This window comes from Tamandua tetradactyla, chromosome X (assembly GCF_023851605.1).
Source record: "Tamandua tetradactyla isolate mTamTet1 chromosome X, mTamTet1.pri, whole genome shotgun sequence".
Taxonomy (NCBI): domain Eukaryota; kingdom Metazoa; phylum Chordata; class Mammalia; order Pilosa; family Myrmecophagidae; genus Tamandua; species Tamandua tetradactyla.
Window position 1 is genome coordinate 135,860,713 of NC_135353.1, and position 13,745 is coordinate 135,874,457.

At 39.8% G+C, this 13,745-nt stretch overlaps 1 pseudogene; it reads left to right on the plus strand.

Moving 5' to 3' along the window:
- Nucleotides 1-12,051: 12,051 nt before the first annotated feature.
- Nucleotides 12,052-12,833, plus strand: LOC143671090 (ferritin heavy chain pseudogene; annotated as a pseudogene).
- Nucleotides 12,834-13,745: the final 912 nt, after the last annotated feature.

Consider the following 13,745-nt stretch of genomic DNA (forward strand, 5'->3'; position numbering starts at 1 on the left):
TAATAGGAATTTATTAACTTGTAATGTATAGTTCTTAGGCCATGAAATGTCCAACTCAAAGCATTAACAAGAAGATACCTGGACTCTGAAGAAAGGCTGCTGGCACCTGGGAAACATCAGTTTCATGGGAAAGCACATGACTGGCATTTGCTGGTCCATCTCTCCTGGGTTTCATTGCTTTTTAGCTTCTGGCTTCAGTGGCTTCCTCTGTGTTTTCGTTGGGTCCTCTCTTAGCTTCTCCGGGCTTTTGTCTATGAGCTTCTCTCAATTTCACCTCTCAGCTTCTCTGGTGAATCTCTGAGCTCTCTGGGCTTTTCCTGTGTGTCCTTTATCTTCTTATGAAGGACTCCAGTAAGGGGATTAAGAACCACCCTGTGGACGGGCCATGGTGGCTCAGCAGGCAGAATTTTTACCTGTCATGCCAGAGACCCGGGTTCGATTCCCGGTGCCTGCCCATGCAAAACAACAACAACAACAAAAAAGAAACACCTTGAGTCGGGTGGATCACGTCTTAATGGAAATAACTAATCAAAAGGTCCCATCTACAATATAGATTTGCACCCACGGAAATCGATCAAAAGAACATGGCCTTTTCTGGGGTATATAACAACTTCAAACCACAGACAACAAGGAATAGAGAAGAAATAATGAAAAAGACATTAGTGAAAATTATCCATGAGCTGGAGAAATACCCCGAGTTTTCAGACTGACAGGCCATTGGTGCAAAGTACTGGGTCCAATGGATTAAAAAGGACCCATACTTAGATACACGTTAATGAAATTTCAGAGTCTCAAGAATAAAGACTTTTAAAAAAATTTCAGAGAAGGAAGAAAACCCATATAGGAATAAAAATCAGATGTGCATTGAACCTTATAATGTTTGAGCAAAACTGTCTTGTACCAGCAATGTATACTCTGTCAGATTATCAGTTCTGTGAAATAAAACAGATATACAAATGCTAAGGAAGCTTTCCCATCAGGTACCCATTAAAAAAAAATCTGAGTACTTCAGTAAAATGATTAAAAATTAAACAATGAATTAATTGTATGAGATATTTTAAACAGTAGTGGCAGAACATGATTTTTGAGAAGAAAAGAAAGCTCTTAAGAAATAGCAATAAATATATAGACTTGAAAATTATATTGTTTCCCTTTAATCAATAAGAAGTATGTGACACAGAATTTGATTTCTGGCTCTTTGGACCCAATTGCAATCCTTAGTTTTCTGTAGAATAATAATTAGCTAGCACTTCTTTTATGCGCTCAAACAACTTTAATATTATTTTAAATTTTAGAATTATAACATATACAAAATATAGAAGATACTATTTCAATTATAATAAAATGATATAAATAATAAAATAAATGGATAATTTATCAAAAATTGGGAGGTGATGAGTATTGGAAAAAAGAGTGGGCTTCATTTTTCATAGTGAGACCTCAGTAGATACTATTTGAAGTCGATAAAACATATTTAAGTACTTCATTTGAGGTAAATAGTTGATTAACTAAAAAACAAAAAAATAAAAAAATACAGCTAATAGTAAACAGGAAGTGAAAGACTGAAGGGAGATAGAAGATACTTGCATTTGTTATCTATTGCTGCATAACTAATTACTCCAATCTTAGCACTTAAAGCAATAATATTATCTGGCGTTTTCTGTGGGTCAGGAATCCTGATGTCCATTGGCTCATGGTCTGTCACAGGCTGAACCTAGGTAATGTCAGGAACAGCTATCATATTAAGGCTCCATTTGGGAACATGTGCTCCTGAGTTTAATGCTGTGGCAGTTGTCAGGCCTCAGATTCTCACTGGCCAGGATTTTGGCCACATGCACCAATTCTTTGGAAAATGGAATTCTCTACAGGGCTGCTCACAACGTAGCAGCTTGCTTCCCCAAGAGTGATGGCTTACAGAGAGAGCGAAAGCACACAGGTGACTTTCTATCACTTTTTCTACATTTTATACATGGGGAAGTAGTTATTATGTCCATCCCACACTCAAGAGGAGAAGATTACAGTAGGGCAGGAGTACAAGGAAGCAGGGATCATTGGTGGGTCATTAAAAGGTTGCTTATCACAGCTATTAACATACGATGAACAATTTAATTTTCAAAACAATAATCCACAGGCAACATCTGAGGATAAATGAAGTAGAATTGCAAGCAAATTACTTAACATTTTAATGGGCAACCATAGAGTGTATTTTTTAAGGCATAAGAGGAAAAGCCACAAACACCATCTATAATATCAACAGGGATCATTTTTCAAAGAGGTTATCCTGTGATACTGTTTTTTTCTGTTACTTTTTTTTTTTAACATTTTCCAAATGTCCTGTATGTGTAACATTTATAGTAATAAAAAGAAGACCATTTCAAGTAAGAAGTGATTCAAACATTTTATTATGTTATTCCTCATTCACAAGGAAGAAAAAAGCCGTGCATCTCACCCGTAGAAGGAAGCCCGGAACTTCCATCACACCAAGTGTTTGAATACAGCTTTAACAGTTATTTATTTCCATTCCCACGAACAAACAGTGGACAGGATTCAGAACTGGCTCCTTCCCCAGCTCTGCAGCTGGCTCACGTGACTCAGCGTCTGCTTTCCCCTGCATCCAGCACTAACCTTCTCTGGGACAGCAGTTCCCATTGGTGAGGTGAAGGGTCCAGAGTCAGAAGTGGCCCCTCCCAACCTCCCCATGGCTCATCGTGTGCCTTAAGCCAGGTCCTCACCTATAGTGATGCACGGAGGTAAGGCCCAAGATTCTAAAAATAGGGTGAGTGAGAGGTGCCTGGTCCAGGAGCCTACCCTGATGTGCTACCCCTGTCCCAGCATCCAGAAAGGCTGGCCCTTACAGCTGGTGACACCAGGGCAGGGCTGTAGAGTAGGATGGCCTGGGGCATTCCCGAGTAATCCCTATCCTGGGCAGTGAACTGGATGTCAGGGCTTTACCTGCACAAGGGAAAAACAGCTGCCCTCAGGAAGCACAGAATTTCCCCAATGTTAAACAAATAAAAAAGTATATATACACAAATAAAATCACGGTAGAAAATATCACTCAGGTACAGCTAACAAGGGAAATAAATATTCCTTTGACAAATTAATGAACTTGTTCAGAGAAATTTATTCTACCATGAGAAATTATATACTAAAAGAATAATCCAAGATGACTCTGTTTATATTTAATGGCAAAGTTTTTTCATAAAACTGCTTTTTCTTAGGCATTATCCCAAGCACCATAAAGGGGATAAAAACATAACTATTCTGAAACTTGGCTTCAAGGAGCTTTGGACTCAGCAGGAAATAGAAGATATTTTACACAAAGTTCCCCAATATTAGGCATATAGTGTGAAATCCTTTGACTAGCTTCAAATAAACACCATGGGACCTCAGAGAAAGGAGTCATCATATCTGATTAGAGTGACAAGGTAATTAACATTAAAGCAGGAACTTGATTAAGGGGCAGAATTTTAAGACACACAAAAAAGGATGTGGTGGCACAGATTCCAGGCCTCCTCCTCCATGGCCCATAACAAACCAGTTTCAGCCAAGGATTAAGGTCAAGAAAATAAAAAAATATTCTCAAAGGGGGAAGAATGTAACCAAGAATGTAAAAATGACATTGATTGTATCTTAGTCTTAAACGCTAATCTTAGTAAATCATCAGGTGCTAGACTCCTTTAACGATTATATAGAGACTTGCTGTCCTCATACTATATGGAATGTCTTTCTTCTAAAATCATCTATTGCCCCTTGTGTCCCCTGCCCCTCACAAAGATATTTGACTTTGTGTAAAATATCTATCTCCTGCTAAGTCCTTGAAGCCAAGTTTCAGAATAGTTATGTTTTTATCCAGATCAGGGAGAGAGAAACTCTCCTCTTCATAAATCCCAATAAAGCTATGTCTACTTCTGTGCCTGGCATGTTTTTTTGGTCTTGCAGCAGCACCACCGCATGTTCTGCACAAACCCAGTCTGGGCCCAAACAGAGGAAGAAAGGCAATGCCAGGGAAAAGAACATCCATGGAAAATTCTGGAAGCAGGAATGGGCATATGGGAGTAGAGAATAAGGTGTGTATTCAGGTATAATGGAGACAGGCCCGAAAACAATGATTGTGGCCTGACTGTGAAGAGGCTCAGAGGATGGTTTAAGAGTCTGGTGACTATTCAGTAGGACTTTCCCCATTGCTGAGGCATTGGGGTTCAGAATTCACAGCTGTAGGCAAAGAAGTTGTGAGTGGCTCATATTTGAAAATTCTCACTCACTATGGGGCAAAGCCATTTCCTCCAGGGTTTAGCAGGTGGCTGCATAACTGGCTCTGCTCTACTAGCCACCAGCCGTGATGCACCAACTCAACCCCTCTCTATTCCTCATGCTTTGCTCCAATATAAGAGATTGAGGAGGAAAGAAGAGCTGAAATTGAGACAATACCCCTTGTAATAGAGCTGAATGTGTTTAGTGAGAAGATTTTCTTTCTCCCGATAGGGGAACAGAGGTGTTCCTTTCAGTCTCCCAAGTCAAGCGAGCTCGCTTCAAAACAATAATTCATAAAGATTGGGGGTTCATCAGGGCAGACATGTAACCTGATTCCAGGCTGAATACTTATTGAACAGCACCATCTGCAGGCCCAACGTGGTATTGCCGTTTGAGTGGAATGAAAGGTGGTTTTCATAAATAGGAGTTTTGTGGTACCCTGAACCCCCTCCTAAAAGTCCATAACAGACCTGCTTTAGCTAAGGACAAAGGTCGAGAAAGCAAACAATATCTTCCTGGAGGGGGAAAGATGCAAAAATAGCATTGCTTGTATCTTAATCTTAAACACTAACCCTAGTAAAATATCAGATCTTAGGCCCCTTTAAAGATTATACTAGAGACTTGATGTCCTCATACTATACGGAATGTCTTTGTTCTGAAATCATGTATTATCATGTGGATTTCTGTTCCTTTCGTGGAGCACTAAATATCCGTCTGGCCATCACCCGAAAACTTCTCCTGTTTGTAAGTCCCAATAAACCCATGTCCATTTTTCTGCCTGGTGTGTTTTTTGATCTAACAGCCACCCTCTCCTTGGCTAGGAGCTCAGTATGGGCCTGAATAAGTCCCAATGCATGTTTTAACTCAGACACTAGTTGATACTTATTTGTAGACTTCTGAAGGCGGGAAAATTGTTCCAATAGCCAAGTTAGAAGTGTTTTAAGGAAGCTGACCCCATGTCTGCTTTATGCTTGCCCTTGGACAGTATAGAAGAGGAATTCAGTGGCTTTTATGCCACAATATGTAGGGGCTTGGAGAGTATGGAATGAAGCAGAAGCCTGGGGAAAGTAGTGGAATAGAAAGCTCCAGGAATCAGGGCCTCCACCAAATAACCATTGAACTTGCAGGAACTGTCTGATTCAACTATTTGGAAACTCTAGAGTCTAGTGGAACACTGTGAAGCATCCAGCGAGTACTAGGAGAAAGAGGCTGGTAAGTTGCAGTAAATATCAGTGAGGTCACCCTCCCTACAGTGGCAATGATCCTCTATACACTACCTTGTGGCACATAGCATTGGGGACCACAGCTTGGCCTCCAAGAGCAGCTTGCTGGTGCCAGAGTGGGAGCTAAAGACTGAGTCTTCAGAACTCCAGAGGTGTGTCGTTTGATAGCTGATCACTGCTTTTGATTAGCTACTCCACATTGTGGGGGCTGACTCTGAGGATGGCCACTCTTCTAACCCACCTAGGGAAGAGGTAGCAGAAGAATCTTAAAGACAGTAACCTTCCTCAGAATTACAGAAAACAGTTAAAGGTCTGCATTAACTGGGCAAGTGCTGAATCAAGAAAATGCAGTTTCAAAATCCATAGAAGATGCTCCTGGCACACTTTCTGACCCCTCCCTTAACCCCTCCACAATACGGGGTGAATTGCTCTTCAATTGTGATTAACTGGCCCTTCCAGGGGGACAAGATTGGCCCCTCTGCATATATTGGGGTATATATATGTCAGTGCCTATAAGTTGGAAGTCTGGGGGATTGAGCCAGGGACTTGTCTTGGACTCGCCCTCCAAGAGTTTGTCCTCAGAACATGGAAGTGGTTTGCAGACAGCTGGGACAATGTGAGAAGTAATTAAATCTAAGTAGTATTGGGTAAAGAACTGCCTGCATTAAGTCACACAAGGGAGCACCCAGGAGGAGATAAACATCTCAAAGGGACTATAAGGGGCTTTTATTTGAACTCTTGTAAACTATAAATGTAGGATTTTTAAGGCCACCAGCAAGCACAAGCCCAGGAAAAGAAGTAGGCTCCAGGGCTCCACACAGGCTTAGTTTAAGACAGTGAGGATGCTGCTACACTTTGCATTTGTCTCATGCTGCTCTTCTGGAGGAGAAGAGGGTTAATCTCTAGAAGAGACCAGCAGCCAAAGAAGAGCCAATATGCAAAGACTGTGAAAAGTGTTTTTTTCTTTGGTTTGTTTTGATTAACTCTTGGCATTGAGGAAAATCTCTGTCATATCATTAACTGGATACAAATTTGAGGAACAGCAAGCTCAGGGACTAAATCTCAGAGTTAACACTTTATTAAAACGTACAGTCTGCAACAAAAGATAACAAGACAAACAAATAAACAGAAAATGATGGTCCATGCAAAGGAACAAGATAAAAATACAGAAACTATCAGTGAAGAGGGTCAGATTTTGGACTTACCAGATAAAAACATAAAAGAAACAATCCTGAATATGCTCAAAGAGACAAAGGAAAATATGTAGAAAGAAAAAAAAAGATGGAAGGGAAACAATGAATAAACAATATGGGAATCTCTTTGAGATTCTTTATAGGAGCCAAAGAGAAATACTGGAGTTGAAGATCACAATATCTGAAATGAAAAATTCCCTACACAGTTTCAGCAGCAGGTTGGAGCTGACAAAAGAAAGAATCTCAAAGACAAGAAAATTGAAATGACTCAGGTTGAAGAGCAGAAAGAAAAAGAAATGAAAAAAGTGAACAGTCTAAGACACTTGTGGGATACCATTAAGCATACCAATATGCCTTATGGAAGTCCCAGAGGGAAAAGAAAAGAGAAAGAGGCAGGAGGAATATTCAAAGAAATAATGACAGAAAATGCCCCCAATTTAACAAAAGACATGAATATGCACGTTTAAGAAGTACAATGGACTCAAAACAGTATAAACACAAAGTTAACCACATAATAGTCAAACTGTCCAATGCTAAGGACAAGAGAGAGTTCTGAAAGCTGCAAGAGAAAAGCAACTGGTAATGTACAAGGAAATCCCAATGAGATTAATTACCAGTTTCTCATCAGAAATGATAGAGGCAAAAAGGTAGTGGTACAAAATATTTAAAGTGCTGAAAGAAAACAATTGCCAACTAAGAATTTTTTATCTGGCAGGACTTTCTTTTTAAAATGAGGGAGACATTAAGACACTCCAAGAAAAACAAAAGCTGAGGGAGTTCACTACCATTAGACCTGCGCTATGAGCAAAGCTAAAGGGAGTTCTGCACATTGAAAGGAAGGAACACTAGACAGTGGATCAAAGCAGCATAAAGATATATAGACCTGCAGTGAAGGCAATCATATGTGTAATTATAAATGCCAGTATTATTTTACTGTATATATTTTTTGGTATGTAACTCTACTTTTCATTTCCCACAGGTTCTAAAATGCAAATGCATAAAAAGTAACATTAAACATATGGTTTTGTACAGACAATGTAGAAAGATACAATTTGTAACAAGTACACAAAAAACTTCGGGGATAAAGGGTTAGAGGAAGGCTGCTATTGGGGTTAAGCTTGTATCAAATGAAATATGATTGTTACAGATTTAAGATGTTAAATTTTAACATCATGGTAACCACAAAAAAAACCGAAAAAAAAATATTCAGAAAGAAATGAGAAGGAACTCAAAATGGTACAATACAAAAGGTCAAATAAATATAAAAGTAGGCCTTAATGGAAGAATTAAAGGTAAAAAAAAGTATAAGACTTATAAAGACAACATAGCAATATGGCAGAAGGAAGTCCTGGATTATCAGTAGTTAATTTAAATGTAAATGGATTGAACTCTCCAGTAAAAAGGCAGAAATTGGCAGACTGGATAAAAAAATCACACAACTACATACTGTTTATAAGACACTCACCTTGAATTTAAAGATATAAGTAGGTTGAAATTCAAGGATGGAAAAAAATTTATACCATGCAAACCATAGCCAAAAGAGAGCTTAGATAGCTATAACTATTTCAGATGAAGTAGATGTTGTTTTAGTTTGCTAAAGTTGCCAGAATGCAACACACCAGAGATGGATCAGCGTTTAATAAGGGGATTTATTTAGTAAAAACTTTATAGTTCTTCAGAGCAAGGCAGCTAGCTTTCATCTGAGTTTCTCTGTTACATGCGAAGGCACACAGTGCTTCTGCTGGCCTTCTCTCCTGGCTTCTGGGTTCCAATGGTTTTTCCCTGGGCGATTCTTATCTGCATCTCAAAACATCTGGGCTGAGCTTCCAATGCTGAGATTAGATATACTGAGCTGCTAAACTCTCTTCTGACCTCTTTTAAACCTCCAGCTAATTAAATTAAATCTCACTCATTATGGAAGGCACTCCCCTTAGCCAACCACAAATGTGATCAGCCATTGATGAATTTCCCATACTGATGATTTAAGTTCACAGAAAAAGAACAATGGGGCATTATCACCTGGCCAAGTTGACTCCTGAACCTAACTACCACAAATGCTAAATTAAAAAAATGTTGAGGAACAAAAAGGTCATTATATGCTGATAAAGGGGTCAATTCAATAAGAACACATAACAAATATAAATATATATGCACCTAACAGTACAGCCTAAAAATTCATGAAATAAATATTGACAGATTTAAAGGGAGAAACAGATGGTTCTACATTAATGGTAAGAAACTTTAATATACAACTTTCAATAATGGATTGAATATCTATACAGAAGATCAATAAGGAAATGGAAGACCTGAATGATACTCTAAACTTACTAGATCTAAGAGATACATATAGAACACTACACTCAACAGCAGCAACTACACATTCTTCTCAAGAGCACAGAAATCATTCTCCAGTATCTTAGGTCACAGCAAAGTCTCAATAAATTAAAAACAATTAAAATCATGCAATGTATCCTCTCCAACCACAATGGAATGAAGGTAGATATCAATAACAGAGGGAGAAACAGAAAACTCACAAATATGTAGAAATTAAAACAATGTAAACAACCAATGGCTCAAAAAAAAAGAAAACAAAAGAAAAATTAGGAACTATCTTGAGATAAATGAAAGTGAAAATACAACATGCAAAAATTTATGCGATGCAACAAAGGCAGTGCTGAGAGTGATATGTATAGCTCTAAATGCCTTATTTTAAAAAGAAGAAAGATCTCAAGCACAGACCTAACTTCAAAACTGGAGGATGTAGAAAAAGGAGAACAAACTAAATCCAAAGTGAGCAGAAGAAAAGTAATACAAAGATAAGAGCAGAGGTAAATGAAATCAAGAATAAAAAAACAGTAGAGAGAATAAAGAAAACCAAAAGTAGGTTCTTTGTAAAGATCAAGAAGTCAACAAAACTTTAGATAGACTGATAAAGAAAAAAAGAGAGAGGACACAAATACACAAAATCAGAGATGAAAAGAAGGATATTAGTAGAAATGAAAAGGACTATAAGAAGACACTATGAACAATGGCATGTCAAGAAATTAGATAACCTAGATGAAATGGACAGATTCTGAGAAACATGCAAACTACCTACACTGATTCAAGAAGAAAGAAAAGATCTCAACAAACTAATAACTGGTAAAGAGATGGAATCAGTAATCAAAAACCTCCCAACAAAGAAAAGAACAATACATGATGGTTTCACAGGGGAATTTTATCAAACATTCTAAGAAGAATTAACACTAATCTTGCTCAAACTCTTCCAAAAGTTTGAAGAGAAGGGAACCCTCCTCAACTCATTCTATGAGGGCAATATCTCCCTCTTACCAAAGCCGGATAAAGAAACCACAAGATAAGAAAATTACAGACCAATATTCCTTAGGAATATAGATGCAAAAATCCCAACAAAAGACTAGCAAACTGAATCCAACAGCACATTAAAATAATTATACATCATGATTAAGTGGGATTTATCCCAGGTATGCAAGGATGATTTAACATAAGAAAATCAATTAATGTAATACACTGTATTAGCAGAATGGAGGAAAAAACCCAAATGATTATCTCAATTGATGCCAGAAAAGACATTTGATAAAATCCAGCATCCCTTCATGATCAAAACACACAGGGCTCTTTTCTTCTCTTGGCTTTGTGTGGACTGCAGACTTTCAACTCCCAACCAGCTCCCACTGGGGAAGATCTTCCTCCTGTTCACTCCAGTTTGGGGCTTAATGAATAAAGTTGCTACAAATATATGTGCTCAAGCCTTTGTGGGATGCCATACTGATTCCCAGTTGTAAATGGAGGATCCAAGGATTTGATCCTGGAGGTTCCCAACTCCATCCCACTGCCTCTTCATAAAAGTGAGGATATCTACCATCATGAAGTATCCTTTATGGAACACAAATGCAAAGCACCATGTAAATGGACACATGTTGTTGGATTTAGGACCCACATGAATCAAGGATGCTCTCATCTGAAGCTCCTTGACATAATTTACATCTGAGAAGACACTTTTTCTAAATAAGATCACATCCACAGGCTCTGGGGAACATTCTTTTTTTCTTCTTTTCCTCTAATTATTTTTATTTCTAATAACAATATTTTTATATCTACTGTAAATAGTTATGTGATTTTAATTGTTTTTTAAACTTTAATGCAATTTTAATGATATATATTATATATCACATACCATGTAATCATCCAAAGTGTACAATCAATGGTTCACAGTATCATCATATAGCTGTGCATTTATCATCACATCCAACTCTTTTTTTTTGGTGAAAAATAATGTATATACAAAAAAGCAATAAATTTCAAAGCACACTGCAACAATAATTGTAGAACAGGTTTCAGAGATTGGTGTGGGTTACAATTCCACAATTTTAGGTTTTTAGTACTAGCTGCTTGTGCTGGTTTGAAGCTATTATGTACCCCAGAAAAGCCACACCCTTTAATTTTCATTTATTATTGCTTGATGGGACATTTCTTACTGTTTCCACGGAGATATGACCCACCCAATTGTAGGTGGTAACTTTTGATTAGACGGTTTCCATAGGGATGTGTTTCCACCCATTCACAGTGGGGTTGCTTACTGGAGCTCTTTAAGAGGGAACCATTTTGAAAAGAGCCAACAGAGCCCACACAGCCAGAGATCATTGGAGATGAAGAAAGAAAATGTCTCCCAGGAAAGCCATTGAAGAAACCTGGAGAGAAAGCTAGCATGCATTGCCATGTGCCTTTCCAGTTGAGAGAGGAACCCTGAACATCATAGGCCTTCTTGAACCACGGTATCTTTCCCTAGATGCCTGAATTTGGACATCTTTATAGCCTTGAACCAATTTGGACATTTTCACAACCTTAGAACTGCAAACTTATCGCTCATGGATAACGCACCTTAACCTGCTGTTTACTGTCAGGGAAAACAAAAGACCATATTTACTCAAAATGAGGAAATTGGGAAGCTAGGTGAAGGGAGTAAGCAAATCTAGGACGTTAGTGAAGAAATCATGTCCATTTTGGAGTCCAGAGATGACAAAAAGGATGTGGTTCTAGGATTGTGTTGAAAGATTAGGAGAGGAAAGAGAATCAAGGGAGTGGAGAATAAGTTCAGAAAGAGTGAAAGATGGAGAGGTGAAAATATACACTGTTTGAGATTTTGGAGGTGGTGTGGGGCTGTCAGATAAGTGTGACCTTGATCATGATAGAAGGAGAAAAGTGGAGGTCACTGGAGTTAATAAGGTCTAGGAACAGAGTGAGGAAGTTATCAGAAGTGTCATTAGCGTCGATATAGACTCTTCTTTGTGATCTCCCTTCTGTTGTGGAAACTTCTGCGCTGTTCTGCGCAATGCCCTCTGGGTAACTGCCAGGCCCATAAGCCCCCTCGTTCTCCCCTGCTCACCAGACTTGGAGAACCGCCCTCCACCTCCCCACCACCGCTCTTCTTGCGCCTGCCCTCTGCGCCTACATCCCTGGGTCCAATCCGAGACCCCCGCACCCAACACCGCCGCCGCCGCTGGGTCCCGGGTCATGACGATGGCATCGCCCATGGAGGTGCACCAGAACTACCACCCCGACTGCGAGGCGGCCATCAACCGCCAGGTCAACATGGAGCTCCACGCCTCCTACGTCCACCTGTCCATGGCCTACTACTTCGTCCGCGACGATGTGTCCCTGCGCCACTACGCTGAGCACTTCCTGCGCTTGTCCCACGAGGAGATGGGGCATGCCCACAAGCTGATGAGGCTGCAGAAGGAGCGTGGGGGCCACATCCTGCTTCACGACATCGAGAAGCCCGAGCGCGACGACTGGGAGAGCAGCCTGCAGGCCCTGGAGTACGCCTTCCACCTGGAGCAGAGCGTGAACCAGGCGCTCCTGGAGCTGCACCACCTGGCCACCGACAAGAGCGACGCCCACCTCTGCGACTTCCTGGAGGCTCACCCCCTGAACGAGCAGGTCAAGTCCATCGAGGAGCTGGGCGACTATGGGACCAACTTGCGCAGGATGGGGGCCCCGGATGACGGCATGGTGGAGTACCTTTTTGACAAGCTCACCCTGGGCCATAGTGACAAGGAGAACTGAGCCTTTAGCCGCCTTTCCACAGCCGGGGGTGACCAGCACCCCACAAGCAGAGTGCCTCGACAGATCCTCCACTTAAGTTTTTTCTTTCCATTGTATCAGTTCTTCTAATAAAGTGATTTGGTACCGAAATAAAATGGTCTCCAGGTGATTCATGCTTGCAAAACGCTCAGCTTTTAAGAACCAGGCAAATCCCCAGGCAGATATATCATTGGAGTCTCTCTATTCATATATGCCACAAGCTTAAGCATCTCAGTTTCTTTAAGACACAGGGAAAAGTATCCCAGGTGACCTTGAAAACCACACAATTAATCTTTCTCTTATAAATGGGTGGGATGGGGCCTGGGGGTCTGTGGTAAAAGTATAAAAACGTGGCCTGGAATTCATGATAGTGGTTGCCTCTGAGAAGTGAAGTGGGATTGGGCTGAGATCAAACTGAAATGGGTCTTCAACTTGACTTGAAATGTTTTAATTTAAATATGCAAACGTTGACTTTTGTTGATGCTGGGTAGCAAGACTAGTCACCCCTCCTCACCACCACCATCCAAATAAGCATGGGGGAGTAACTCTTTGACAAGCTCAGTCTGGGGGACACTGACAAGGAGCACTGAGTCTTAGTCTGGCTTCCACATACCCTTGGGCGGTGACATACCAAGGTCATCAGGGCTGGCGCACATCCTCTACTTATGTTTTCTTTCATTTTTACCATTTCTACCAATATTTGGTAAAAAAAAAATCCTCAGTAGAAGGATTGGAAAATACAATTTTTAATGACTAAAATTCAAGTTTATGATATTGGATACAAAGTAGAATAAATCTCCCTAAATATAAAGTAAAAAAGACACAGAGATAAAACATATGAGAGAAATAAAGTCATTGAATGACCTTCCAATATAGCCAGTATCCGTTCAATAGAAGACCCAGAAAGAGAAAACAAGGGAAATGGAAGAAGAGAGGAGACATTGGTTAAGGAATATTTTTTAAAAAAGCATTG